Source organism: Candoia aspera, chromosome 5 (genome assembly GCF_035149785.1).
Source record: "Candoia aspera isolate rCanAsp1 chromosome 5, rCanAsp1.hap2, whole genome shotgun sequence".
NCBI lineage: Eukaryota > Metazoa > Chordata > Lepidosauria > Squamata > Boidae > Candoia > Candoia aspera.
In genome coordinates, this window is record NC_086157.1 from 55,640,219 (window position 1) to 55,667,404 (window position 27,186).

At 37.7% G+C, this 27,186-nt stretch overlaps 1 protein-coding gene across 3 annotated transcripts in view; it reads left to right on the forward strand.

Annotated features, from left to right (window-relative positions):
- Nucleotides 1-7,126: 7,126 nt before the first annotated feature.
- Nucleotides 7,127-27,186, forward strand: part of USP9X (ubiquitin specific peptidase 9 X-linked) — a 112,590-nt gene continuing 92,530 nt past the window's right edge. The window contains exons 1-2 of one of the 3 annotated variants that reach the window (XM_063305242.1): nucleotides 7,127-7,897; nucleotides 10,996-11,054. The gene's annotated coding sequence lies outside the window, so the exon portion shown is untranslated. Of the gene's footprint in view, nucleotides 7,898-10,970; nucleotides 11,055-27,186 lie in introns of those variants that run through there. The other 2 variants (XM_063305243.1, XM_063305241.1) reach the window with 2 other exon arrangements.

Here is a 27,186-nt window from a genome sequence, read left to right on the forward strand (position 1 = left end):
CATAAGATAATTTCATCTGGCATGTCCAGGAAACGGGCCTTCTCTGTAGTGGCCCCCACCTCTGGAACATCTTGCCCCCAGAGGGAAGGCAGGCCTCTTCACTCCTGACCTTCCGGAAGACCCTGAAGACCTGGTTCTGCCGTCTCGCCTGGGCCGAGAAAGTGAATAACCATTCTTGGGGGTGGCTCACACCCTAGAGTCCCTCCCACCAGCCTGGATTTTATACCTTTCTTGGATTCTATATTTATTTACTGTATTTTATAATAATTGTTTTTATGAGATTTTAATGTTTATATTTGGAGCCTGATTTTACTGTAAACCGCCCACAGTCCCTCTTTTGGGGGAGATGGGCGGTGGCTAAATGTGAATAATAAATAAAAAAATAAAATAAAATTATTGTTACTACTTATTATTGTCTGAACTATCAAACACATAGAAAGGTGAAGTATAGCCCATAAATAAATAAACTCCAATTTCAAATTGTTCTGGGTACTTTTGCAAATCATAAATGTTTGAAGTTTGGAAAAAAATTAAATGGATAAATATTATGAGACTGTTTCTTGCTTTGCAGTCAGGTTGTAGGCTAGGAAAAAGAAAAAGAAAATTGTTTCAGAACAAGTTGTGGTAAACATTTGAGACACTTTCATTTGGAAAAAGGGTGAATGGAAAGGGTTATGATAAAAGTTAAGAACTTTTGTTCTTAATAAAAGTTAAGAACAGGAACTAGGCACAGTTAGGATAAATGACAACGGGAAAAGTTATTTCCTCTGCCATAATTCTAGATTGTGGGTCTAATTAAATTAAATGATCAGAGAGATACAAAATACTTTTTCACATATTGAATACTGTAGTTAAAATAGGGCATTCATTTTGTGTAATGCTATGCTGGTCAATGAGTGAAATATAGATTTTGATTTCATTTGGGGCATTCACTTTCACAGGTTTGATGGCTTTAATCATGAGTTATTAGAATTAGAGGCAGTGTTCCTCTTCATACCAATTAATGGGGAATGCAGCAATGAGTATGCTATTATCATCTCTGGTTAGATATCTTGAAAATAAATTCCTGGATTAAATAGGACTTTAGCCTGATCCATCAGAGTTCTTATTTCATTATTATATAAATCAATAGAAATAAGAAGTTAAATATGTTTCATATTTAAGGATAATTAATGTTCTAAATTCTCCTAAGAAAAAATGCAAACATTGAATTTTTTGAGGCAGCAGTTCCGAATCTTTTTGACACCAGGGACCAGTTTTGTGGAAGACAATTTTTCCATGGATGGGAAGGGGGGGAGGGGATAGTTTCAGGCTGATTCAAGTGCTTCCTCTTTTTCCCGACCTTTTATTCTTTTTCCTTTGCGCCCTTTGGAGAGAGCAGCCAATGGGCTTGCTTTCTCTGACAGGAGGCGGAGCTCAGACAGTAATGTGAATGATGGGGAGCAGCTGTAAATACTCAGGCTGTAAATTTGCTCGCTCACCCACTGCTCACCTCCTGCTGTGCGGCCCGGTTCCTAACAGGCCACAGACCGGCACCAGTCCGCGGCCCAGGGGTTGGAGATCCCTGTTTTAAGGCACTGGCATAGGAAATTGATTTGCAGTACTTCCACTGTTAAGTCATTTGCTATATACTAGCATCCTTCATTTTAAAATGTATCCAAGTTTTGTTAAACATCTAAATAAAATAGAGAGTAAATAGATTAATGAAGAAACTATGTGGAATATTAATGAATGCAAAATACTTTTTCTTACATATACAATACTTTAGATACAGAATCTACATTTCATTTGAAAAATATTAGCATTAGTTTGATCTTGCATCTTTCTAAACTTATAGAAATGTTTTAGACTCTGCAGGAATACAAATTAGATTTCCTGGCATCCAAACCACATTGCATACTGTTTTATGTCACATGTAACTATCTCTATATTTTTCCACTTAATTCAGACAAAGAAAAACTTTATTCTGTTTTTAAATAGGTTTCAGAAGTTTTAAAAAGGAAAGTTGTCTTATTATTTAAATATTTTGAAGGCAGCATCAGCAAATAAATAAGAACTTTGACTTTCAGGATACAGATAAGGAAAGAAGCATTTGATAATGCTACAGTATCCACAAGAAATAATGCAAGATTTGCACAGTACTGTAGTGAGAAATTATTTTCCAGTTGAGTACTGGTGAGAATGTAATTCTAAGCTAAATCAAAATTTAAAAAAATAGTTCTAGTTTTTCTAGATGTACTTTTGTCTAAAAGGGTGATCTTTCTTGCCCTCAGCTCCTAGAGACTTCATGGACATGCCCATGCAGTTTCCTTTACAGCAGCACAGAAATAATTTGTTTCTCCCTTTCTGTGAGATGTTTTTGCAACTTCCCAGGCTAACCAACAACCTGTATTCCTAGGCAATGTCTCATTCAAGAACTGGGTCCAGCCCAAGCCTGATTCTGCTTAGCTTTTGACATTGTACTGCCGCCTGGAGAGACCATGAGCACTTTCAGTAATAATCATAGAATATTGAAAAAGACTTCAGCAAAGGATCGTTACCTTGTTGTGGTGCTGGAGCTTGAGCACCTCAATGATGCCATGAGCTAAACCGTGAAGGGACACCCAAGACGGGAAGGTCATGACAGAGAGGTCAGACTAAACGCGATCCCTGGGGAAGGTAATGGCAACCCAGCCCAGTATTCTTGCCGTGAAAACTAAATGGATCAGTACAACCAGAGATATGTCGGTATACCATCGGAAGATGAGACCCCAGGTCGGAAGATGGTCAAAATGCTACTGGGGAGGAACAGAGGATGAGTTCAACTAGCCCCAGACGTGATGACATAGCTAGCTCAAAGCCAAAAGGACGGCAGGCGGCCGACGGTGCTGGTGGTGAACGGCGAATCCGATGTTCTAAGGATCAACACACCATTGGAACCTGGAATGTAAGATCTATGAGCCAGGGCAAATTGGATGTGGTTATTGGTGAGATGTCAAGATTAAAAGACATTTTGGGCGTCAGTGAACTGAAATGGACTGGAATGGGCCACTTCATATCAAATGACCACCAGATCTACTACTGTGGACAAGAGGGCCACAGAAAAAATGGAGTAGCCTTCATAATTAATAGTAAAGTGGCTAAAGCAGAGCTTGGATACAATCCAAAAAACGACAGAATGATCTCAATTCGAATTCAGGGCAAGCCATCTAGCATCACAGTGATCCAAATATACGCCCCAACCACAGATGCTGAAGAAGCTGAAGTAGAGCAGTTCTATGAGGATCTGCAGCACCTACTGGACGACACGCCTAAAAGAGATGTTATTTTCATCACGGGAGACTGGAATGCTAAGGTGGGCAGTCAAATGACACCTGGAATTACAGGTAAGCATGGCCTGGGAGAACAAAACGAAGCAGGACACAGGCTGATAGAATTTTGCCAAGACAACTCAATGTGCATAACAAACACCCTCTTCCAGTAACCTAAGACGGCTTTATACATGGACTTCACCAGATGGACAACACCGAAAACAGATTGACTACATCCTTTGCAGCCAAAGGTGGCGGACATCTATACAGTCGGTAAAAACAAGACCTGGAGCTGACTGTAGTTCCGATCACGAACTTCTTATTGCACAATTTAGGATCAGACTCAAGAGATTAGGGAAGACCCACAGATCAGCTAGATATGAGCTCACTAATATTCCTAAGGAATATGCAGTGGAGGTGAAGAATAGATTTAAGGGACTGGACTTAGTAGATAGGGTTCCGGAAGAACTATGGACAGAAGTCCGCAACATTGTTCAGGAGGTGGCAACAAAATACATCCCAAAGAAAGAGAAAACCAAGAAGGCAAAATGGCTGTCTGCTGAGACACTAGAAGTAGCCCAAGAAAGAAGGAAAGCAAAAGGCAACAGTGATAGGGGGAGATATGCCCAATTAAATGCAAAATTCCAGAGGTTAGCCAGAAGAGATAAGGAATTACTTTTAAACAAGCAATGCGTGGAAGTGGAAGAAGACAATAGAATAGGAAGGACAAGAGACCTCTTCCAGAAAATTAGAAACATTGGAGGTAAATTCCAGGCCAAAATGGGTATGATCAAAAACAAAGATGGCAAGGACCTAACAGAAGAAGAAGAGATCAAGAAAAGGTGGCAAGAATATACAGAAGACCTGTATAGGAAGGATAACAATATCAGGGATAGCTTTGATGGTGTGGTCAGTGAGCTAGAGCCAGACATCCTGAAGAGTGAGGTTGAATGGGCCTTAAGAAGCATTGCTAATAACAAGGCAGCAGGAGACGACGGCATCCCAGCTGAACTGTTGAAAATCTTGCGAGATGATGCAGTCAAGGTAATGCATGCTATATGCCAGCAAATTTGGAAAACACAAGAATGGCCATCAGATTGGAAAAAATCAACTTATATCCCCATACCAAAAAAGGGGAACACTAAAGAATATTCAAACTATCGAACAGTGGCACTCATTTCACATGCCAGTAAGGTAATGCTCAAGATCCTGCAAGGTAGACTTCAGTAATTCATGGAGCGAGAATTGCCAGATGTACAAGCTAGGTTTAGAAAAGGCAGAGGAACTAGGGACCAAATTGCCAATATCCGATGGATAATGGAAAAGGCCAGGGAGTTTCAGAAAAACATCTATTTCTGTTTTATTGACTATTCTAAAGCCTTTGACTGTATGGACCATAACAAATTGTGGCAAGTTCTTAGTGGTATGGGGATACCAAGTCATCTTGTATGCCTCCTGAAGAATCTGTATAACGACCAAGTAGCAACAGTAAGAACAGACCACGGAACAACGGACTGGTTTAAGATTGGGAAAGGAGTACGGCAGGGCTGTATACTCTCACCCTACCTATTCAACTTGTATGCAGAACACATCATGCGACATGCTGGGTTTGAGGAATCCAAGGCTGGAGTTAAAATCGCTGGAAGAAACATTAACAATCTCAGATATGCAGATGATACCACTTTGATGGCTGAAAGCGAAGAGGAACTGAGGAGCCTTATGATGAAGGTGAAAGAAGAAAGTGCAAAAGCTGGCTTGCAGCTAAACCTCAAAAAAACCAAGATTATGGCAACCAGCTTGATTGATAACTGGCAAATAGAGGGAGAAAATGTAGAAGCAGTGAAAGACTTTGTATTTCTAGGTGCGAAGATTACTGCAGATGCTGACTGCAGTCAGGAAATCAGAAGACGCTTAATCCTTGGGAGAAGAGCAATGACAAATCTCGATAAAATAGTTAAGAGCAGAGACATCACACTGACAACAAAGGTCCGCATAGTTAAAGCAATGGTGTTCCCCGTAGTAACATATGGCTGCGAGAGCTGGACCATAAGGAAGGCTGAGAGAAGGAAGATAGATGCTTTGGAACTGTGGTGTTGAAAATCCTGAGAGTGCCTTGGACTGCAAGAAGATCAAACCAGTCCGTCCTCCAGGAAATAAAGCCAGACTGCTCGCTTGAGGGAATGATATTAAAGGCCAAACCGAAATACTTTGGCCACATAATGAGAAGACAGGACATCCTGGAGAAGATGCTGATGCTAGGGAGAGTGGAGGGCAAAAGGAAGAGGGGCCAACCAAGGGCAAGGTGGATGGATGATATTCTAGAGGTGACGGACTCGTCCCTGGGGGAGCTGGGGGTGTTGACGACCGACAGGAAGCTCTGGCGTGGGCTGGTCCATGAAGTCACGAAGAGTCGGAAGCGACTGAACAAATAAACAATTGAAAAAGAGCATGTTCTTGTGATTTTTAATTATGATTATTTTTCTCATAGTTTGAATTGGAACTGGGGTGAAGTTACTGACTATAAACCCTTCGGTGTGTGCATGCCTGCTAAGTTACCATGCTTCTGCTAGTTCATAGTCTTTTATTTCGGGAAGCCAACAAGTGAAACTATAGCCATATGAAATAAATGAGAAAAATGATGGAATGTAATAGGTACTAGTCATTCTAATGCTAGTACTGAAGAGAATCAATATGGCTGTTCATAGAGCCTTTTGAATCATACATTAATAGTTGTGTTCCTGAAATATGCCAATCAAAACAAACCCACCACAGTATAAGCTAACATGATTGTCTGGTTTTGGGTTGGCCATAATGGTTTGCAAACCATGGTTGACAGCTAAAGGGTTTTGCCTGATCACAGCCAATGGATAGCAGATTTTGTTTTGAAATTTCAGAATCTATGCAAAAAATCATGCTGGGTACAAAGTGATTGATTGGCTCCTAGCAACCACATAGAAATATATTAGATAGACAGACAGACAGACAGACAGATAGGGTACACAGTAGCAAAACGGTAATACTTCTGCCAGGTTGAACCAAATGTCTAGTTTTCCCACTACAATAGCAAATAAACAGCGAGATGTCTTCTCAATCTTCCAAAGTACTAAAGAAAGGCACCAACTCTTCTGTAGCATTTGTTTAGTTGTCTTCAATACTGTTGCCGGGATTTTTATCCAGAGCAGAGGTAAGTACAGACTCATTGCCTCTGATGGTAGTAACAATGCACAACGTCTGCTTCTCAAACTGACACAATGAGCTGAAGCTTCAAGGGAAAATAGGCTAAGGCCTTTCTGTCCAGTTTTCTCAATGCGAAGCCCTGGAAGCAAATGCCATCTGCTCTTCTCCTCAGCAGCTTGGCAGCCGAGCCCTCGTTCCCGCCCCACCCACGCGTCAGCCTTTGGCTGGCCCCTGGGATGGAGGGGAGAGGAAGGGGAGGATCAATTCCGACCCTCTCTTCTCCTCCCCTCCAGAACACGAAAGGTGACGTCATTATCCGGGCTCTTCTCACCGCGGGTCACAATGGAGCCGAAACGGAGCTCAACCGAAACGAAACGGCCGGGCAGGCACCCGCCTCAGTGATCGCGGCCCGGCCTTGTTAACTCAGTCCCCGCTCGGCCGCCGTCGCCGTCCAGTCCAGCCACCAACGCTGTCAGGCCTTGGCCCCTCCCCCGCCCGCTACGCACGGCACACCAAGCAGACACTGCCACAGTACGGCGGCGACACTAGCCCCACATAAAGCAAGGCGTGAGCGGCTGCTGCTCTCTGCTCTGCCTCGGGATACGGAAGGGGGCTGTGGGAGTGACTGACTGATTCTCAGGAAAGGGAGGGGGTCACGCTGGCCGCCGCGAACGCTGTTTGGGTGGCGGGGCCGGCGCCGGCGCCGCTGCGTTGAATCGGAGTCTGCGCTGCATATGCTGTGAGCCGAGCCCTCCTAGAGCCGCCATATTGCCCGGGACTCAGACGCTCCGTGTCTGCTACCGCCGCCGCCGCGACTTTGCTTTTAGGCGCAGCGCGGTTTCTTTTTCCTCTTGTAGAGATAGCCTTGTTGGTTTCTCGCTGGTTTCTGGCCTTGCCAGTCCATGCCCCCTTCCTATCTCCTATTCCCATCCTCTTCTCCAGGGATTGAAGGTATTCGATTTCCCCGGATGAGGTGGAACAGCCCGCAGGCCTAGCTCAGCTTAACGGGAGCTACAGGACGAGAAAGAGCGTCAGCCCGCCCGGTCCCTGCAACACAACACCAGCAGTGTGTCGGTCGCCGAAAAACTAGTGACGCAGAAGTAAAAAGAAGAAAAGAAAGGAAATAAGAAAAGGTCCCCCGGAAAGGAGGTTCAGTCAGGAAAGCGACACGGGACAGCTTCCTGCAAAACCTGGCGTAGGAAAGCCGGCTTCTTTAGCAGCCACCGCCACTCGGCTTTTCCTTGGGATGAGACGCAGCCCCGTTGGTTGCTGCAGCGGCGGCTTGTGCCGCCTGGGATGAGAAACTCTTCGGCCACACCCGCCGCAGCCTCCTCCTCCCTGCATCGCCAGCGGCAGCGACGCCCGGGAGCAGAGCGGGCCTCGGCATTAGAACCAAGAGTAGCAGCAGGAAAGGGCGACCGTGTGTGGGGGTAAGCGAACCGGGAAGGGGACTGGTCTCCGTCGGGGGAAGGAAGGATCATTCTGTGGGAAAGCAAGGGGATAAAGTATGGAGGGGGAGCCCTTCGCTGTGTATCTGTTTGTGGGTGAGTTAGCGTATCTTGGAGTGAGTAATGTCTGTTCGTGCGTGTGTCAGTGTCGTGGAGTATGAAGGGAAAATGGCTGACGACTCAGTCCTCATTCTTTCTGCCCGGCCTGAACTGGGCCTTGCAGGAGAATGGGGCGCGCACACCCCATATCCGCAGTCCCGGGGAGGGAGGGGAGACAACCTGCAGAGCTGGCCGGCTGCTGGCCTGACCTCCCCTTAAATAGCCAGGAAAACTGGCGAAGAAGAGAGTAAAAGGAGTACCCGGTAGACCTTCCCGGCGTTTAGTTCCTTTTGATTCTCGTTCCACTTCATAGCAAACGCCATTATTGAGGTGGAGTGATTGGAATCGTGTGGGCCTAGTCCACGCCAGGAAATAAGGCTCTGCACAAGCTCTTTTCTTTCTAAATCCGGTCTCAGATGTTGTGGCCCAGCGGTTTCGTCTTCGTTGTAAACATTATTGTCATGGGTGCAGGTGGGCTGTGTCATGGCTGCACTCTCTGTTTCCAGTAAAGCTGTGATATTATATTATATTATCTTCAGATATCAGTATCTGTTCTCCGTTAGGTTTAAATTAAAGCGTAGTTTACTAATTTGAATATATTTAGCGTTTTATAACTTTATATTGGGCAGAATCTTCATAATAAATCATTTTGCCTGGATAAATATATATTATGAGGCTGATAAATCTACATATAAGATGCTGTAAGAGACTAAACTGAGAAGTTCACAGTCTCATAGGTATCTAAGACTAATTGGCAGTCTTTCCTGAGCACAGAGGGTTCTTTTGTAAGATACTTGAACATTTTTAAGGGGAAATTTTAATCTTTTAAAGAATTGGTGGAAAAGCCCCCATTGATTTTTATACAGCCTGTTTGTAGCTGTAACAAACCAATATTAAGTTTGCTACACAGTCCAGAATAGATAATGTGAATAGAAAAAGACATAGCTGTAATTATGTGAGGACAGCTAACTCAAGCCTAATGCAACTCAGTGAACTTCTAATAAATATGTACACAGGTAGATTATAATACTGGTAAATTATTTTTGAATTACGTTTTTCAAGCAACTTTAAAAGCTTCCTAGTGCTGGGCTGCTCTGTCAGTATCCTAATTTTGCACAACATATTTTAAGTTATGATTCTGGTACGGATTGTTTGGATGGAGTATGTGTTGATATAAAAGTGAAATCAGGGGGTGTGGTTTCCATTATTTAGTACATAGTCAGCGATGGCCTAGTTACATTTTATGTCTGTTCAGTTTGTTTGTTTTTTTGATATAACTAGTCCTACTGCAGTATATGCTAGCATATATGTATTAATTGATTTTCTGTTTTCCCATTTGTATTATGCTGAGTTTTGTTACTGGAAAGGCCTTTAATTGACTTCATCAGTACTGTAAGAGTTGTAGGGATATTAAAGCCTGTTCCTTTTCAGAAAATGAACAATTCGGAAATGGGTTATGACAGCTTTAATAATTTATTAAGTTTTTGAGGTATACTGTGTTGGTGTTGATTTTTTTATGTAATGGAAAGGATATTAATTTGAAAATTGGACAGGTGCAAACAGTCATCCTTATATTAAAATATTTCAGTCATATCTGGAGCTAAGAATGGCATACCACTGAAATTTATGAATTGCTTTTAATACATTTATTAACATTAATAAAAATTGGAATAAGTTGCCATCCTATTTATTCAAGTATTTATAAAAAGAAATTACTAGTATTCTATTTAAATATGGAAACCACATTGATCTAAAATTAGTGTTTTTTCCAAGTTAAAATGCTATGTATACTTGCTTAGAAGTATATCCCATTGAAATCAATGGCAGTTGCTTATAAGTATTGTATAGGATGGGCTGTGAAAGCAAGTCTGTAGTGTTTTTTTGACTTACTTGATTTTCTCCCCCATGCCTTTCATAAATATAGGTCAGAAAGCAAACACACAAAACTTCTCCAAATGACTCTTTGCCATTAGTTCACTTTCATCCTGCTCAAATTCAATGTATTTGAATATTGCCTAATGAAGAAGCTATAATGCTATTTTTTAAAGAACCAATAAAGTTAAGTTTCTTAAGGCATTTTTACAAAAACAGTTATTTTACAGTAATACTTGACTAGTGTGAAAAGGAAGGATGAGATACAGATCCTAGGGGGGGGAATGAGGATCTTACACTGTATTTAACTGAAAGAAAACTTTTTCCAAAACTAGTTTAGCTTTAAAATAGCTAAAATCTTCTTACATTCACCTTATGAACACACACAAAAATGGGGAGGTTCTAATATTTGGGGAGAAGGGATATCTTAAATTCAGGGTCATGTTTCTTTTAGGTAAATGTGTAAATTACCTTACATGCTCATTTTAAAACACCAGAGATATAACAAGGCCATTATTCCAAACATAATTGGGGAAATAAATTGTTTCAGGTGGTTATCATGGTATTTATAGTCAAGAATATAGCAATTCTTTTTTGTGAGAGCTGGGAGTTAGCACTTAAAGTTTTAAAATGTAGCAGATTTCAGAATTGTTTCGAAAAAGTAATAGGGTTCTACTCACTAAATTGAGCTAAAATTATTTCAGAATTTTAAAGCACTTCACTGGTAATGGGAAAGATGTTGGATGGTGATATTTTAAAATCTGTTCTTGAAATAATTAACTGTTTGAAGCACCTCCATAAACATTATTTCTTTTTATATGTGATTTTCAAGCATACAACTTCATAGTAAAGAATGTTTTGTTCTCATTTGTTTTTATTTCTTTGGAGTGCTTGTCAAATTCATATGATTAGTTCATATGACATATGTTGAGATGTGAAACTCTGGAATCCATGTAGCTTTAGTATTTTTAAAAATTTTTGTGTCTTTATAAAAATAGCATGTCTCAGATATTTACTGTACATCAATTTGATTTTTCATATGTATCTGTTTTGTTCTATTATTGCAGTTGTGTATGTGTATTCAGTTTTTACAATTACCGTTTCTCTAGTTGAGACCAGTGGGACTCAGCCTAATTGAGACGTGGATCCAAAACACCACTAGCTGGAAGTAAGTTCCTTAATGACGTCATATATTAACTATATTAACTATGGATTACAGCAATAATATCACTGTTTGAAATAAATGGTTCTTTTAGTAAGGGGAACACCACTGAGCCCAGAAATACTTTTCCTTTTTCCACTCTCTGCACTTGAATAAATTGCATTGTTTGGGGGAAAGAATTCTTCATAATTTCAGAATTTACATGAAATAATAGGTAACTGTTTATTAAGCAGTTACCTACCACTTCATGCAGATCTGAAATGATAAACAAAAGTTGTATTTGTAAGTTCTTTAACAATATTAATCACATCGTTACATATTCTATACAGTTTGTTCTACTATAACATTTCAACTCATGCTAAGTATGCTGCTTTTTATATTATTTCTTTTACAGCAAATGGCAGCAGATAAAAGCTCCTGAACTATGCTTTATGATCTGGTGTTCTGTTTGCACTTTTGTGCAAATACTTTACATTGTGATCCATAGTTGTATGAATAATAGTAGATGGCTTCATACTGTCTAGTCTATGTTCTACAGGAGCTTGCACCTAGATTTTGAAATAAATGTCTGCATTTTGGTTGCACTGTTTTATCAGTGCAAGGGGAACAGTGGTGCTATTGATGTGCATAGGTTAGAACAAAATATTATTACTCTCTCTTCCTTTACCATGGGCTTTCTTTGCCTGCATTTGACATCTATAACACCTTTCTTAACTGCTATAGAATCATATATGTCTAGAGATGTAGTCTCTTATGCTCATTACTAATGTTATAACTTGCAATAATTTAGGAACAAGAGGTATGAATTTTCCTTTGCTTCAGTTTACATGATTTGTTTGTATGATATCTATAGGGATATATTTGATTGATAAAAAACTACAGATTTTCTTCTGAAATATTTAAACTGAATCTCAAATATATTAATATCTTTAAGTCAAGAAAAACAATTGTATGTCACAAGAACCAGATTAATTTTTGGTATAATAGTTTTTTTTAATCCAATATTTTACTTGCAGTTCAGCAGACTTGGGTTTTCGCTTTAACTTCTACCCATTCTCTAACAATATTGGGAATGACCTATGTTTAAAAAGTTAAGATAAATATCTCCTGTGATAGTGGAAAAATTAAGAGATCTTATTTTATTCATGCTGTGGCCACTTGAGAAGTTGTTGTTATTAGATTTATATCCCATCTTGGCAGTCCAAGCCTTGTCTGCTTGAGTGATACTTATTTTTTGTATTAGCAGCACTACTTTTGGGAGAGGTTCACACATTGTACTAAGTTATAGTTTGCCTTAAAAGTTGTTTCTAAGGCGCATTTTGGCTATTTTTGTACATATTATACACCATGATCACAGGGATCACAGAATACGCTAAGTCAGAACTGAACAAACTGCATTTGGATGGTTGTGATGTTACAGTACAGCCAGTTAGTGAGAATATCCTGTGTTAGCATTGATGTTATATTTATCTTTCAAATCTACTGTTGGTTTTTTTCCCTGTGGATCCAAATCTTGCTTTGGTCTGTACTCTAGATGATTTGGTCAAGTTTCATGAAAAATTTAATTATTAATTTTATCCATCTTTAATAATGCAGGCATTGGTTTGTGTTCAGATCTTTTTTTCAGATATTTGCATGCCTTGTTAACTTGATTGTTAGAGGTATGCAGAAGTCCAAGCCTATACATTATTATATGTAGTGTTCATAAACACAGTCTAGATATCTTACGGGCTGAGCCTGTGGTATATGTTCTGACTCTCACTCTGTTAAACAAATTGTCTGCTCCAATTGTCAATTGGAAAGATTGGTGATGAACACATTATGGCTGGGTACTAGTCTAAGCCACAATTTCTGCACTATTGATTTAGATGGTGCTAGATTTTGTTTTTATGCTGGAAGAGATGCCAAATGGTTAAAAAAAAAGTGGTTTGCCAGTTGGTTTAAAAAAACAACCAAACCTAAACATTATTTTGGGCTATGTATTCCTGCTTCTCAAGTGACAATTCAAATATAAAGATTTACAGGCATTTTTGGTTCATATGCACATGCTTTTGTTCTGTTTTGTGCTAATATATTCTAGATACCAATGCATGCTGTACCACTGCTCTACATTTCAGTCCTGGTAGAGGTTTTTAAAATAATTTAAAAAACATTTTTAAAATAAAAAGTATTTTAAACTTTTAAGCAAAATGGGCTGAAAAATCCTTTATAATTTTCTACTAATACAATGCTACATTAGCTTCCAAACTGGTAATCAGGACCAACTCCACAGCTGTTGTTTTCTTTTTAATCCTATGTACATGTTATGAGAAAGTTAATTTCTTTTTCGTTAGAGGCCAACACTGACAACAAATGGACTGTTTTCTGGTATATTCTTGAAACTTTTGAAAAAAAATGTTCTGACTGCATTGGAAATTATTCTAGCTTTTCTCTAGTGATAGAGAAAGAAGGGGAGATGTGTTTACTGTTTGGCATCCTGGTGAGCTGAAAACTAAAATTTTAAAACAATCAGAAGAAAAGATACTCCTTCCACATGAGAGGGAAAGTAGTAGTGATTGCTGAGAAGTATGAGGAAGAATTTGCTTATTACCCCTTATTGGCATACAGAAATATTGGAGGGGGGGTATATATAGTGCTTAGGGCCTTAGTTTTGGGAAGAAAAGACCAAGGTTCTATGTTATGTAAAGCTCAAAAAGAGTACAATGAGGAAATCTCAGGCAGCAAATCTGTCTTGTGGGAGGAATAATACAGTCAGAGACACAGTGGAGTACCTAGCATATTTGACACCCAGAGCAGATTTTTTAACATCCCCCTCCTTCAGTGTTGAGAGCCAGCTTGGTGTAGTAGTTAAGACATCAAGACTAGAAACACAGTCTTCTAGACTGTGAGTTCTAGTCCTGCCTTAACCACAAAGCCAGCTGGGTGATCTTGAGCCAGTCACTTCTCTCAGTCCTAGGAAGAAGGAACTGGCAAACCACTTCTGAAAAAATGCTGCAAGAAAACTGCAGTGGGGAGTCACCAGGAGTCAAAACTGACTTGAAGGCACACATTTTTTCCTCTGTTGCTGATGCGCTGATGCCAAATAGCTGATCAGTACACAGGCAGCAGCAACCTGACTCCATACCTGCCACTAGCCTCCTTGTGTCTTCAGCAGCATCCCCCTTATTGCCTGTACCTGTGGTGGACCACCTCCCCCACCTTTCACCCCCAGAACACCACTGTAGAAACATTTTCAGATACATAAGAAAAGTGCAGGCTTGGCACAGCTGTTGAATACTGAAGAACAGACAGAGAGTAAGCAGAATTGTTGTCTTGAAACCAATCTTTTATTTCCCAACATGGAAACCTCTTATTAGTATCCCATTCCAAGAAGCTCAGCAGTGTGTTAATCTTATGAATAATTTTGTGAGATATGTTAGAGTGCCACAATGGTTAATTAAGTATGTGGTTTCTCAAATTTAAAATTAAAACGTTAACTACTCTACTACACTCCAGTTACCTTAATGTGTCCAGTGTGTTGTCCCTATTAAAATGAGGAATAGTTAAAATCAGTAAATAAAATATTTTCATTGTTTTTGCTCTTCTCTTCCTAGAGTAAACCACTAATCAGTTATTCATAACTAGAAAGGTTTGTTGTTGAATCATTGCTAATCAAGTTTTCTGTGATCTTCCATCTTTGTTTTTGTGCTTACATTCAGTAGTTTTGATTTTGCCTAATGTAAAAGTTGGAGAATAAATGTTTTCTATTAATACTGTATTTAAATTGGTTTGTTGAATACTGTGTTACTTAAGGAAATAATTAGCGAATTGTTTTACATGTGCAGATGACTATAATCCTACATTAAATAAACCCAGATATAGTACACTATTTGTTTTTCTGGCTAGCTGATGTATTTAGAAAGCACAGTGTTCAAGCAGTTCTTTGGTTCAGACATAACATTCACTAAAAACTAAAGAGCAGAAATAAGTATATATTTTACATATAGACTGAGACTTCAGTTTTATTCATGATTTGAATTCTATACTAAGACATGTAGAATTTGTAAAACTTTTGAATCTTATATTTAGATTGTGTTACTTGAAATTGTTTGGTATCATGGTAAAAAAAACGTTGCTTATGAACAGAACAATAGCTAAGTAAGATTTCTGACACTCAGCATATATTTAAATATGTTTGCTTTAACTCATATGACAACTTTTGTTTATATGTCCATTGCCAATCTCAGAATTTTTTAATAAGCCTTCTATACCTTTGGTATGTTTTTAACCTTGAGGTTGATGTAGTTGCATTTCCTAAGCCGTTTAATTTTATATAACAAGTCACACTGCTTGTTATATTTGCTGCGAATGTGGCAATATTCAAACAACTACCCATCTTTTAAAGTGCCCTTTGGGACCAACATGCACACAGAGTGACTTATTGGTCAGAAACACCTCTGCCATCAGTGTGGCCTGGCATTGGGCTAGAGTTATAGAAATTTTATGTTTTTATTAAATGTTTTTAACTTTTTAAAATTTTAATTAATACTTTCCCCCTTTCTGTTTCCTGCATTTCTGACATGAAATGAGACGAGTCACACTGCTCAAAGCTTATGCGCACAAATCATGAAAAAAAATAGTATAGTAATTGAAGGGAAATTTAATGAGTGGATCTCAAGCAGGTACAAAAATAAAACAGAACAAATGTCACTTCAGCATACTGTCACATGCTTCTGTTCAGGCTAGCTAGCCAACCAAAAATGTCTAGAACATTTGAGTTATTCTTCCATCTAATTGTTTGCCTCCTAGCACACATATTCACATATACATAAATGTGCATTTGTTTAATATTCTGCACCTTCTGAGTTCCCCCATAGAGATGTTTTTAATTTTATTTCCTCAAAGAGTTTTTCTTCCATAAATACTGTTTTGTACTTCTACAGTCTCCAGGATCCTTTGGAGGTTGCATGTAATTCTCTGTGAATAATGCTATTTGGTTATACAAAATTTCCTACTTTTTGTGCATAAAAAATTGGAAAAATGTTGAATGTTAAAAAATCCAAAGGAATTGAATGTTTAAAATAAGTAAAAAATAATAATTGAAAGAGTTAATAAGCAACATAGAGAATCATGTATCTAGTCTGAATGACAGTATGTTTTCTTAGGGTGTCAACGTAAATTAAGGCTTACTTGAATGGTTAATATTTCTGCTACTTTAGTTCAGGAAATGCCCAGTGCCTATTGATATGTGTCTCCTACATTCTCAGATAAAAGCAAAAATACACTGGCATTTCCAAAAGTGTTCTAAAAGCATAATGTAAAGTATTCTGAATTGTGAGTTGATCCTAGATACTATAAATCAACATTTTTCAGTATTTGGTAAATGTCATGAGTAAGGATGGCGAGCAGGGGGCTCCCTTCCAGACTGTTAAGCGCATGCGTAGCACTGAGGAATTGGTGAGCCATTCCAAGAGGCACAGATTGGGACCGCCCTAACCTGCGGGGTTTATATGGCTGGGTTTTCCCACGTTTGTTCAGTTTGTTAGGAGTACTGTTATGTATTCGCAATAAAACATTAGAGACCAGTTCCCTGTCTCAGAGTGTTTCCTGGGAGTCAGGACAGTAAATATCTGATTATTTACAAACAAGAGCTGTTGTCTGTCACATGTATTGTAATATTTTAAAACACTTCATTCATTAAAGTTACTGTTTTATATTACATTTATTTATCAAAAACTGGAGAATTTTTAATAAAATTACATATCTCAATAAAATGTTCAAAAGCACTAAGTATAGGTAGTAATATCAAGGTGATGCATGTTTACTAGTTTACTGTTGAAAGTGATATATTTAATCATGAACTGGAATACCGTTCCATTACTATTTAATGCAATATTTCTAACAACTACAACAAATGCCCAGATGACATGTCTGAAAACAGGATCCAAATATGGGGACCTCAGTTGGTTTTCTTGGATCAACTTTAGTATTGTATTCCTGCAAGAAAAACAAGTCTTACGCTTAGAATGTTAGATTTGTATTTCCGTATGGCTACCACGATAAATGCATTTAACAAATACGGTGAAACTCATCTTTTGGCAATTGACAATAAATACGTAAAAAGTATTTCATCTTGTTGCATACTTCATTGGTTCCTGATACATCTTGAAATACTGAGTCAAGTATTTCTGTAGGAATGAACTTTTCTTGAACATTTTATTTATTGCCAAGGATTAATACAACATATGCAAAAAAATTAGTTTTGCCATTAATATTGTTAGAGGCTTGTTTTGTTTATATCTGCTAAAACCATACAAATGGTAGCTTGTATTTTTAGATCTAGAAAGCTTGTAATATGTGTGAGCATGCTTGGGGTAATGTTGGTAATAATAAGTTTTGATCCAAAACCAAATTAAATATACAGTGTGCTGTTTCGATGGCTGAAGCTTATGATTCACATTGATGACTCATGTCCATAAGGATGTGAGGGTTAAAAAAAAGGCCGACCCTAGTTCAGGCTCAGTGGGAAAATATTTACTGCTGTGAGAACAGTCTGCAGCAAACATGGAACTCATTAGCCTCTTCTCACCACCTTTAGGCTCAACTGAGAAATGCTACCATTTTTAATCACAAAGTCATCAGTTTCTGGTACTGTAATGTATAGCATAGTATAGCTGTGGCTAAATTATAGTTCATGGAAAGCAAAATTCCAAAACAAGTGTTTCATCCTGGCTTATTCTTTTTTTTTAGATTGGTAAATATTTGTGACTCGCAGTAGTTTCACAATGGCAAGAACTTGCAAATAAAAAGTAGGTAATTCTTTCCCAGTTTCTGTATTCTTACTTGTAAAATATGTGTATCCAGTTCTCAGTTAACCACAGTAATTGGGACTGGAATTTCCATTGTTAATGCAGTCGTAAAGCGCGATGTCATGTGATCGCATTGCTTAGCGGCAGCAATCCTGCCACTCCTGATTGCTGTCATTAACCGAATCCCACCAGGTCCTTATGCGTGGACCCACCCCGATCCAAGCCATTCCTGGCTTGGTCCCTCCTAGCCCCAAGCCTTAGTAAGATAAGGGCCTGCCTCCTCTTCAACTCCCCCCACCTCTGCCCTTTTGGTCACCCTGCACTCCACCACCTTGCCCTGCTGTCCCCAGCTGACCCTTACCATCTTCCTCCTGCTGCTGACGAGGTGTGCCCAGCCTGGCCCTTCATGAGGCAGCTACTGTCTGCACCAGATCTTCTTCCTGAGGCTGCGTGCAGCCTTGTCTGAATTGTGTGTGGCCTTTTCACGAGACTTCGGAAGGCTTCAGAGTCTCATGAGAAGGCTGCACGTGATTGTACCTTGTCCACATCACACACGGCCTCAGGAAGAAGGCCTTGTGCGGTCAGCAGCTGCCTCATGAAAGGCCAGGCGCACCTCAGCATGTCAGCGCTCATTCTCCACTCATGTCCCCAGCAACTGGCACTGAAAGACATACAGCTTTTGATCCTGAAAGTAACAGTCATCATGACTAATAGTCATTCAATCATATTTTGATTTTGTCTCACTCATTTTTAAAGCCATCCAATTTGGTAGCCATCACTGTACTGTTCAACAAATTGAATAATTTTAACTGAGCTTACTAAAGGATATCCTGATTGAGTACATGCACTATTTTTAATATGCTTTGCTTAATCCAGATATGTTGAACAAACTACAATTGGCTAAATTTACAGCATGTGAGTTTGGTGATATAAAAGAAAATACACAAGCACGTTAGCCAAAGTCAGACAGACTCTATTATGGCTGAACCTAGCTTTTGTGTCCTGTAACTCCCATCATACAGAAGCTTCTGATATTATAAAATTAAGAGACAAAGTTCATCCTATCTTTTTTACACTATGGATAGTCTTATACAATGTCCCCCCTCCCATAAAATAGAAAGCTGCAAATATTAACATTTTTTCGTACAGGGTAGTTGGTCTAGTCTCACTATTTTAGCTGCCCATTTTTACACATTTTTAACTCTTGAGTTTTTAAGAAGGTTCAGAATGCATGGTGTATAAAGTAAGATAAATTTGGATGAGAAAAATGTTAAATTTGTGAATGTGAAAATTAGTTTAGAGTGATTCAGGGATAAGGTGGATATGTCTGTTGGGTTTGCTAATTTAGAGTTACTGAAACTGAAATTTTATAGTAAGTTATAATTGCAGACTATTGTAAAGATATATGGTTTAGTGTTACAATAACGTAAAAATACCACACTGTAATTCAATAATGTTGTAAACATTATTGCAATGAAACTAACAGTTATCAATAAGGCTATTCTGTTAAAAGAATAACAAATGATTATAAAACAGAATGGTCATTTCTGTACAGCAAATTACTACAATTATTTCGTGAAGAACAATATTGATTTCTTTTTAGTTGCATTTTTGTTAAACCCAGTTTTAAGTTTAGCTTTGGAAGAATTAAATTCAGTTTATTAGAGACTGCCACTAGAGGGAGCAAGCAGCACATTAAAAGCCTTTGCTTTTTTGATTAGTAAAAGAGATTCAGATAGCATTTTTTTGGTCTTTATCAGATATTTTATAATTGTGGGACTGTTGCTAAAGTTGTATCTGTTTCTAATATAGTAACTTAAACTAAAAGTTTTGTTTCAAAGTTACCTAAACATCCTTATTTTATTTATTTATGAAGGCTGGCACAGCAATAAATCTGTGAAAATATATGTCAAATTGTAACTTGAATTTCATCAGTAAAAGTGCAGAAAAACAATTATATATCAGATTAAAATACATTGATTAGTAAAGTTTCTGTGTGATTTCCAGTATTCTCTTTGCACTTGTTCAAGTAACACATTAGTGGCCATTGTAGATGACAGCTCATTTTCTTCCTGCTTCCCTCACAATTCTTGCTTATTTTCCTTCATATTTCTGGCATTGCTTCTGATTTTAATTAAAAGTTGGGGCAGTGATATCTTTTGAAATTTGTTGTGCTATGCATTAGTATATGATGAGCAGTGAGAACCGTTTCTAGAAAACGCTTTATCTATTTTTCTTTTTCCCAAACACAAAGCATACTTAATGTGGTTTAAGCATAACAATAGCATGAATGTTAAAGTTGAGAAATTAGTGTTACAGTATTGGAATTCTGTATACAGGTAGTCCTTGATTAACGACCACAGTTGGGACTGGAATCTCGGTTGTTGTGCAAATTGGTTGTTGAGCAAGACGCCCATGTGACTACTTGGCTCAATGACTGCAATCCCAGCGCTCCCAGTTGTGGTCGTTAAGTGATCTCCCGGGTTGTTAAGCAGACAGAACAAAAAAGCTGCCTGCTGAAGGGTTTCCCCTCCCCTCTGTGCATTAAGGGGAAATCCTTGTTGGGGCTGGAGGAATAAAGCAGAAATGTTCAGGATTTGAGCTTCTTTACTGTGGCTCCACAAAGGGTTTCCCCTCCCTTCTGTCCCCTCTGCTTGCAACCTTCCCTGCCAGCTTACCCGTTGACTTTCTGGGGAAGCTAGCAGAGAAGATTGCAAATGGTGATCACATGATTACAGGGTACTTGGCAACCAGTTGTACGTGTGAGCCGGTTGCTGAGTGACTGAAATGCGGTCATGTGACCGCGGGGGATTGGCACAACATTTCACGACAGCCGGAAGTGCTTTACGGGCCGTAAAGCCCCCTTTCCAAGGCTGAAAGAAAGGATGTAATCTGAAGGTGATCTGATTTTGAGCAGAGTCAATGAATATGTACAGGAAAGTGAAAATACTTATTTTTATTAGTTTTATTTATTTTTATCCCACCTTTATTATTTTTATAAATAACTCAAGGCAATGAACACACCTAATACTCCTTCCTCCTCCTATTTTCCCCACAACAGCAACCCTGTGAGGTGAGTAGGGCTGAGAGAGACTGGCCCAAGGTCACCCAGCCGACTTTCATGCCTAAGGCAGGACTAGAACTCTCAGTCTCCTGGTTTCTAGCGCAGCACCTTAACCACTAGACCTGACTGGCTTCCATACTGTTTTAATTATGAATGAAAGCACTAAAATGTGTGTTAGAATTGTGGTCATCAAGGCTGTAGGTGCCTATAAAAATAGGAAATCCTAGGTTGGTGATTGCTGCATGTTAGATCTGGTGAACATGATAATAAAAGAACTAGATATGAGTTTGAGGAATAATTGTGCAGCATTCTGAATTAATGCAATCCAGGGGGAAATTACTTTGCTAAATGACACAAATCAGTGAGTCAGAACAAAAAAAATTAAATTGAGAGTGGTGACTGGTGAGTAGCTGCATAGAAAAGGGGAAGTTTGTTTCAAATACATGGTTTAACAAAAGTCTGTGAACAAATGGCAAAGGAATAAATCTAGATCTAAAACTATAAATGTGATTATTTATTTTTATTTATTTAATTTTTATGGTCAAATATTGAGAGAATTAGTGAATGATATAGGAGTGGTAAGAGGTTCTAAATATGAGACAAACCGTTTTTTTAAAATAGTGTCAGGAGTTAATATTTGGGGAAAAGTGCTCGCTGAAGAAAAAAATTATTAAAAACTAAAGTGACAGTAGGATGGCTGTAGAAAGGGAAAGTTTGAGTCTTGTGTGAAAAAGTTTTTGAATAAAGATTGGTTTCCTAAGAGAGTGAATGGAAAGTGAATGTAAGGATATGTGTGTGTGGAAACAGGGAATAGAGTGAAAAAGTTAATGTTACAATAAGAATGATTGCTGCAAAAAATGTAGGTGGATACCATGAGTATAGAGAGAAAGAGAAAGTTGCAAAGAATGTAGTCAAAGAGAGCAAGGAATAATTAAAGGAGTTCAAGAAAATGCAGATTTTATAGGTTTGTAGAATAATAATGCCAAGTTGAAGAGTGGAATTAAAGTGAGTGCTATAAATAATAATCTCCAAGAAAAAAATGTTGGAAAGGAAGTAATGCTGTGAGAAGGCTATAATTTTAAGAGTATAGGTGTAGATGAAGTAATTGGAGAAATGTTAAAATGGTGTTTCTCAACCTTTTTTTCATTATTGTACTCTGTGTGTATCTGTGCTTTATACATGTAAAGAGTAAGTTTTGTTCGGGTGTTTATTCAGTGCAGGGTTAAGAATGATTAAATAATTTTTTTAAGTTAAAAGTTAAATTAAAAATTAAAAAGCTATTAACATTTAACTTTATAACAGTATTTGTTGAGTAACTTTTAACAGAGTTTATTTACTTATATAAATTGCTATTTATCATATATATGCAGATTAGTAATTTATATAAAAACATGGTAGCAATGTATTGCTTTTACTTGTAATCAAATCTTTAAAAAATCATTAAAAACTTATTTTTCCAGCAAATGTAAAACAATGGGAAAAATTAAATTAATTTCATAAAAATTATTTTTAGTGAACTTAACTTTTAACTGTTGCCTGATATGAGAAAATAATGTTTACGTAACTACTTTAAAAAAGAAAGTAACATACCCAAGAACAATTGAATGGGATCCATGAGCCTGATGTTTTTAAACTAAAAGTTCAGTGTTTGGTGTGATGTTTAATTCTAACGTTTCCTCTTGAACATTTATCAGTTCTCTTTCGTTAATATATTATTTACTGAATTAAAACCACTTTCGACAATATAAAATGTTGGAAAACAAAATGTACTTTTGCCATTTCAGACTACAGTAAATATCAACCACAAGGCAGCCAGTGGTAGCCAATAGACACAGGAAGGCTACTTCTCATGATATGACTTTGAGATTGACCAGTCGATCAAAAGTCCTCCAATCCCAGCCATCTATTTGCCATAGTTTTGTAGAACTGATCTTACATACATTTTGTGTATCTTCCATGAACTTAATGCTGCTTGTGTGATACCCAAGAAAACCCGACAAGATAAACTAAATACTAAGGAATAAGATTTTGTGGGTAGTGTTGAGCTTTGAGGGCCACAAACCATTGTAATATCTAAGATTTTTTTTTGGCCCTCCCAAGAACCAAATTTCATTCTCTTGGGGACAGTGTTGCCCCATATGACAATTCATGTGTTAAAATATGGGTGTGATTTGCTTATGAAATGTCTGCATGATTTGTTTACTGTCTTTGTGAAAACTGCCTGCTAATTGGAAGAATGCCATTATTGTTCCCCTATAGGAAACAACAGATAGCAAGATTGAATGCAAAATTATAGGCAGATTAGTTTGTAGAATATGTTAAGGTTTTCGGTAGAATTTTGATTGACAGGGTACAAGAGATGACAGTGATCAAAAATTTGGAAATGCATTATGCTGACCAGAAGGAGTGCAATCCAAATTTTTGCCCTTCAGCTGATCACTGAGAAAGTCAGTGTGAGAAACAAAACTTGCAATGTGTTTGTTGATACAGAATAGTAGTTGTTAAGGGGGTAACTATCACCAAGGGGGTAATTTGGGCATATTGCGGGAGGAATTTGTAATTCCTTGTTTGTGAGTTAAGGATCTAGTTTGGCACCGCTACTGTTGAAACGCTTGTGTAAAACAACAGAGTCCGGGTTTTTTGATCAGAGTAATGACATTATTTGAGACCAAGAAAAGGTGTAATTGGGTCAAATAATTTAAGAACCACTGGTACAGAGCATATGATAAAGTGAATAGGCTTGGAATATTTTGCACAAATATGGAGCTTACTGGTACTTCCATGCCATTTCAGTTGAACAAATGTTTAGATGTTTATATCTTACAAGCCTGTCATATGTAATACCATAGTCAAACTACATAATGTGTCAGATTGGTTGATTGCTAAAGAGAGGTATGTAATGTGAGTAAAGCACATTGCAACAATGAATGGTGCACATGTGAGAATGAACGAAATGCTTAGTAAATAGTTCTGTATTGAATCAAAGAAGCATAGAATTGGAAAACGACTTCAGAGGCCATCTAGCCCAAGTCTCTGTTTGGTGTAGGATCTGCTATTGAGTAGTGAGTAAAACGAGAATATGTGCTGTCCCCTTGGTTGTTTAATGTGGCTTATGAATAAATGTATAAAGTATTAATGTGATGATAAGTAGAAAATATGCATTTTTCTATACGTTCCCATAGTAGAGAGCTTTGTAATTTTTATTGGTCTGGCCTTGTGCTAGAAGTCTCAAGATCTCTCCTAAAAAGGGGGGGGGGGTTATATAGTTGTAGATGTTGTTAGTTACTGATTAATAGAAGGCACTTCACAACCAGTGTTGTCCTTACTGGGACTCTTCAGGTGTAGATATCCTTTATAATAAATGTTCTATGTTTAGCCCTTTAATGGTTTAAGGCCTGTGGATTCAAATCCCATTAATGGGTTGAACGTGGAGCATCTAGTATGAAGGATATCTACACCTGAAGAGTCCCAATAAGAATGAAACTAGTGGTATAGTATGTCCTACTGTTCAGTAGCTAGTATAAGATATTATAAGTTTTCACTGGGAATGTAAATCTATATAGTTTTGTTATCACATGTTGGCTTGTTACCTAAGAACCGTAATGATTTGCAATGAAAGATTTTATGATGCAGTGAGGAATATGGAACTGAAAACTAATGTATTTGACAGGGAAAACAAACAGTTGCAAGTTAAACATGAGTGGTGAAAAACTAAAGCAAGTAGTTGGATTTGTGTACCTTTGTAGAATGTAAACTAAAGATGGAAAAAAATAGAGAAATTTTAAAATGTGCAAATGCTGGTAGAAAGGTTCGGTAGTATGTGATCTGTTGCAAGAAGTGAATGTTTTTGAAAAGAAGAAAAACGGCTATATATAGGAATGAGCTTCTGCCCACTTTGTTATATGGAAGTAAGAGTTGGATATGTCAGAAAAAACAATTTTCAGATCCATTCTCCTCATATTTTTCTAACATCTATTCCATAATTCTGTTCCAAGCAGCTTTCACATCCTCTTTCCATATGTCTGCTTTTTTATTGTGTTGGGAGATGAATTCGTCTTCTAATACATTTCATATAGGACTTGTAGTCTTGCTGTAGTCATTGTACTTACATTCTAGATTCTTTCATTTTTATTCCTTTCTTTCCATGTCCTTTTTTCCACCACAGTCCACAATATCTTGATACTATCAAAAAATGATGATTCCCATATTCACTATCTCTCATTATCCCGGTATCCTTCGCTAATTCTCTGTCTTTTGACATAATCACATTAATCATGCTTTTAGAGTTACATTCCTTGCTTTGCTGTGTATATGTATTCATAGAAGTACGCTTACACTATGTATTTCAAATACACCTTTAAGCAGATTTGATAGAATCACTGTTCTCTGGAGTGTTGTACTCTTTTCCCCAAAATTCATCCTTTAATTATAATCACGCATGAGAGTATGGCATGGAACTATCACCAACTGTAATGGAATGTGAGAATGACCTTGGAAGATGGGGGGAAGAGATGCTGCCTAGGGAACAATCAGATAAAAGGGGGAGGAGCCCGCAGCTGAGTAATGGGCAGAGAAAGAAACTTAGAAAGGATCCGCCCTAACTGATCAGGCGGTAAAAAGGGACGGCTGGAGATTGTACTTTCAGACTTGCAAGATTCTGTTAATGTAGCCTAACAATAAAGTAGAATTAGCTCATCTGGTCGTGTTTCCTGTCAGGCCTACTGGGAGGCTGACACCAACATATAAATTCAAGACTTTCACCACCCAGAAGAACCTAGATAACAGCAGTGTTTATGATATATATTTTATGTATTAATATTTCATAATTAAAGCCAGACTTTCACTTCCTTACATGTTTTCTTCAACTGGACAAAATCAGACCATTTTGGGGTACATCTGTGTGTGATTTTTATTAAATGTTCAGTTATCCTTGTGGTCCAGTATGGATAAAGATAAGCAAACATCTTGATTAAAAAGTTTTTAAACTTCTAGGCTAAATAGCTGCATTCAAAATAATGAACTTTCCAAGGTTGATTTACTTATTTTAAACTTTCTTAGTAAAAATACTTTAGGTAAGAGCATCTCAAAAGATTGAATTGTAGAAATACTGTATATACATCTCAGAAGGGAGACTAGAAGTACAATATTTGTATTTGCGTTTTCAAGCCACTGTTTTAGTTCATACTGTTCCTTTCATTTTGGAATATTCAACCGAACAGTGAAAATGTCCAATATTTATGTATGTATGTGTATGGATTCTGTAAAATGTATGGAACTACTAATACATTTACTAAAACTATTATGTAAATTTGGAGCAAAAGGATTTAAGGATTAACTCTGGATGTTTTCCTCTTAAATTTTGTAATGGAACATACTTGGTTTAACAAAAATCAAAATGAAAGTACGGTTTTAAGCACAAAAGGGATTGTACGGAATAAGAGATTTGTTTTAAGAATTGTTTACCTTATATTGCAGAGATACAGTTAATTTATAAAATATAATCCTTGCAATGGTATTAATTCAATTTGCTTTTACAAATCAGGAGAGTATTAGATTTAACTAACTGCCCCCTTCCAAATTTTGAAAAGTTAATTGTTACTTGCTATTCAGAACCTTAAAGCATGATTCCTAGAGTCTCTAAGGCCTTGTTAGAAACAGGTAACTATAATTGTGGTTTAAAAGAAGGATGAGAAACAAATTTAGGTAAGCACCTGGATAATAATATATGATTATTCTTATAGTTACCAAGGATAATAATTTTAGTTCCATTATAAGAGTTGTATCTAAGATATTACATATTTGGCATTTAACTCTGGTTAAAGTATTATACATGTTGCATAAATACCATTGACTTGTATAAAAAAGAAAGGGTCTCTGGTGATCTGTGATAAAGTTCAAAATTTTGGAAAGATATTTTTGATAAGAGAAGTAAAGGTAAAGGTTTCCCTTGACATTAAGTCCAGTCGTGTCCGACTCTAGGGGGTGGTACTCATCTCCGTTTCAAAGCTGAAGAGCCAGCGTTTGTCCGTAGACACTTCCGTGGTCATGTGGCCAGCATGACTAAACGGAACGCCGTTACCTGCCCGCTGAAGCGGTACCTATTAATCTACTCACATTTGCATGTTTTCGAACTGCTAGGTTGGCAGGAGACTTACTACTAAAAGAAAAATTTAATGTCCCCCAGGTTTAGATCTGTCACATGTATTTAATAGAATAAGATAATTGCAAAACAAGAAATAGATTACATTTTTATATTAGCAGCTCAACAAATCACTGCTCAACACTA